Source organism: Epinephelus moara, chromosome 18, assembly GCF_006386435.1.
Source record: "Epinephelus moara isolate mb chromosome 18, YSFRI_EMoa_1.0, whole genome shotgun sequence".
In the NCBI taxonomy this organism is placed as follows: Eukaryota; Metazoa; Chordata; class Actinopteri; order Perciformes; family Serranidae; genus Epinephelus; species Epinephelus moara.
In genome coordinates, this window is record NC_065523.1 from 11,641,120 (window position 1) to 11,645,253 (window position 4,134).

At 41.8% G+C, this 4,134-nt stretch overlaps 1 protein-coding gene across 2 annotated transcripts in view; it reads left to right on the forward strand.

Annotated features, from left to right (window-relative positions):
- mmd (monocyte to macrophage differentiation-associated) overlaps positions 1-4,134 on the forward strand; it is a 194,560-nt gene that overhangs the window by 174,183 nt on the left and 16,243 nt on the right. The gene's annotated exons all lie outside the window — the stretch shown is intronic.

Here is a 4,134-nt window from a genome sequence, read left to right on the forward strand (position 1 = left end):
GTTCATTATCGCCACCGCATGGACATATGTTTCGTGCACCACTGCAATGCATTGTGGGTGATATACAGCTCTGGAGTGACCATCGTTGTTGACTCGATCACTCAGCCCTCAAGGGTCGATCTCACCAAGTTCACTTCAGCTGTTTAGAGAAATGGAACAGCGCTTATGATGGCGGCGGGGATTCCCCCGAGGGCAAGTGCTGAGGGCAAGTGAGCGAGGGCGACTCAAACTGTTTTTGGAACGCAGCCCTAGTCTTTGCTGCTCCTGTTCCGTTGTTTCCTTGCACCAGCTCCCCTGCGGGTACGGGACTGACCCCCAGCTCAGGCTCCACGTCGACCTCAACCTCGTCCCTTTTTCCCTCTCTCCCGAGATCAAAATCAAAATGTAACTTACAGTCAAATGTAGGTGGTTTTGATAATATACATTTATAAGTAAAACAAACTGGGGTGGAGGGGTGGGGGTGGAGAGCAGAGGTAGTGGAGGTGTGGCTCATGACACACTTTGTTTTGGGCTACAGGCAGTGCATAATGGCCTTTCCGTTAGAAGTTACATCGCCACCTACTGCTTTGGTATGTGTATTACATCACTTGGTAGCGAGTTTTGCAGTTTCGTGTGGATATCATATTTTTTCATCACACCACTCGTGTGGACGAATTTTTTTTGGAAACCAGAGCCCGAAAAGCAATTATTACTGAATTCCCCGTGTACTACAGAACTCCTGTGTCATACAGCTTTCAGTTTAGGCCCCGCCCACCAGGTTCAACTTTTTCTCGCAAAACTTTTTGACTTGCAAACGAAAAAAAATAACTCACAAACAAAACTTTGCTTTTTTTTTTTCATATATATCTTTATTGGGTTATCAAGACAAAATACATGGATACATTTTTTCCCCCTTTAAGAACACCAACAACAATCATTTTTCACTCGCAATAACATTTTTGATTACAACATTGATACTTTTGCTCTCAAATCTTTTTTTTTTATTGCAAAGAACTAACTAAAATATTATTTTGGGAATAATAATATATATTTTGTGTATTATTGTAGTCTAAAGAGCATTTCATGATATATTTCTAGACTATGCAAGTCTAGGAGTGCCTAGACCTAGGCCATTTCATCTCATTTTTGACATTTACAAAGCTCTCTAAATGCCTTTTGACATAGCTGTGGAAATGAATCGCAAAGTCACTTTTAGGCTATAGATATTTTTTCTCAGCCAGTTATATTCTCTTCTCACCTGTGAAGACCCTGCATGATCATCCTTGCTGGTCTCTGGTCCACTGTTTCCTCCCTGATCCTGCTCTTTCAGTCAAGTGTCTCTCAGTTCACTTGAAAAGTCACGTCCTCCCCGGCGCGTGACACAGCCTGTAATGGGCTGACTGTGAGACTAGAGCTGCCCAATCAAAGCGCAAATACGGATTGCTCACCAATCAGAGAATAATTTTCCACAGAAACATTTGGCTGCACTCCATTTCACTCAACCGGTACGCTGGTCAGGCAGAGTCTGCCCCTCTCCTCTCCCCTCTCTCAAGTCTGGCTGCAAACTTCAACTCCGCCCACCCGGCGCGCCGGCTGTTTGAAATTAATTTAAAATACTCAGCCGCCAGCCTTTTTTCCAGCGTTCGTTGCTGGCGTGAGAATTGGTTGGGCAGAGTGAGACCATGAGATGGAAGGTGAATGCATGTGTCATACACCAGATGCGTGAGAGTTGGCAACCCTGAATGATTACACTACACCATTAGTGGAGCTCGATTAACTACAATAATGGATTCATTCCCCCGGCGTCCCACAATGCTGCAGTGAAGCTGTGCTAACAACTAGCTAATGCTACTAACTTTACTACGAGGCTACAAACTTTGGTACATTAGCACTAATGTCTTTTAGCTAGTTAACAGATACCATGGCAAGCTAAAACGAACCAAATGTTGACAAGTTAATGGTAACATGTACAATTAGCCTACTAAAACAGAACATATTGCTTACCATAAAGCAAGTGTTGTCCTCTTTCCACTTTTGTTAGTTTTAAATCACTAACGTCACATAACATTAGCCCAAAAAAAGGTATCTCCAGTGACACAGACCGCACGTGCAGGTCGCATCTTGCACAAGCTGCAAGAGTCAGGAATGCAGACTTGACAAATGACTTGTTCTCGCGCCTCATAAAAAAAGAACTTGCACGTCATGTGATTGGCACAAGGTGAAGTAAGTTTGCCTGATTGCCTCGCAGTCAGGCAGAGATATTTTGATGAGGACGGAAGACCAGCACCCCCCCCACCCCCACCAAATATTTTTATTGCGGATCTACATGATTCACACAAATGAACAAATGAAATTTGAGATTCAAAACAGCAAATTTCGCAGAGAGGTTACAAGTTTGCACCTATGTATTATCATCATGCTTTTGTGACATCTAGGCTGGATTATTGTAATGTTCTTTTATCAGGGTTGCCTAAGAAGAGTTTTCATGGTCTACAGATGGTGCAGAATGTGGCAGCTCGTATTCTGATTGGATCATCTAGATATGACCATATAACTCCCATGTTGGCCTCTCTTCATTGGCTACCTGTCCAGGTTAGAGCTGATTTTAAGGTGCTGTTATTGACATATAAAATTTTAAATGNACAGCAGCAAAGAAGAATAAGGAGAGGGAGATCCACAACGAAGAGGCCATGACATCAGACAAAAATGTTTATAAGGAAATATTTAATTGCTGGATAAACCACCAGCCTTATTCAAAACCAGTCTCTTTTACACAAAAGGGGAAATATTTAATGTTTGACAGTAGAGTTTTACTCTGCAGATATACATTCCTCTGAGCACATTATGTATTTTTATTTCTATTCCCCCGAGAGTCCTTGGTTTCTTTGTTTGTTTGTCTTTCCATGTTTTTGGAGCAGATGACAATGACATCTCAGTGGCGAACAGAAAACCAATACATGAATCCAATGACGTCTAACAGTGTTATGGCCTTTGAAGTATGAATGAGATGAGAACAGAGTGTGAGAGCGTATAAATGAACTGGCTGAACCTCCATGGCTACCCTAGCGCTAAGAGCTTCTTAAGAACGCTCTTAAGCCTCCCGTGAAAGGAAAACACATTTCCCAGATCGCTTTTAGCGCTAAGAAGATCTTTCACAAAGGAGTTGTATTATCGAGGTGACCCACTCTTAACACTCTTCTTAGCGACCAAACGCTCACAGCTCCAGCCACGGCAGGCACATTAATATTACACTAAGTGAGGAGATGTTACAACAGTGCACACCGTATATATTTTGATCTATTTTATACTTCAGATTTATATTGTTTAGCATTAATTGGTGACAGAAAAGAATGAATTTCATTCTGCAGGGAAACGCGTGTCGTTACTGTGCATGTTGAATCTTGAATCTATATGTTTTATGAAGACCCTGTGTGTGCTCAAAGCTGTGGCACAAGTTACGCACTGAAATCTGGCGGAAGAAGAAGAATAAAAACAAGAATGAGGAATAACAAGTGTGTTCCTGTATGTGCTGTGCACATCAGGCTAGAAGAGGTATGTGCGTCATGCTTGAGGCGCACATTACGCACACTTTACAATGTCACAATTTCATTTAGCAGACGCTTTTTGTTAATACAACAAAAGCAAGATCTAGTTAGAAGAAATCATGATTAAGTGCCCAAACACAAAGTTTGAGTCCAATAGGACGTAGGTGCCAACAGGCAGTGCACAGAGGCAATGAGGTTTATTTTTTATAATGTAAAACATCTGCAATCTGTTCAGTCAAGTGCAAAAGTGTTCGCTTTACATATGTCATGAGTAGTCTTTAGGAATAAATCATGAAATTATATCAATTCCCTGGGACCATCTGTGTGTAGATTTGACACCCTTACTTTATAATGTGCAATGATTCACACAACATGGTTGAAAAGGAAACCAAGTTTATTCAAACATAAGATAGCCTAAAGCGGTGGGACCCCTCCCATCACATGGGTTCTGCATCACCTGCAATGAAGGGAGGTTGTCTTTCCTGAAAATTTCATCAAAATCCGTTCATAACTTTTTGAGTTATTTTGCAGACAAACAGACCAACGCCGGCGAAAACATAACCTCCTTGGCGGACGTAAAAATCCCATTTAACTCTGAGGAAGCAGATGC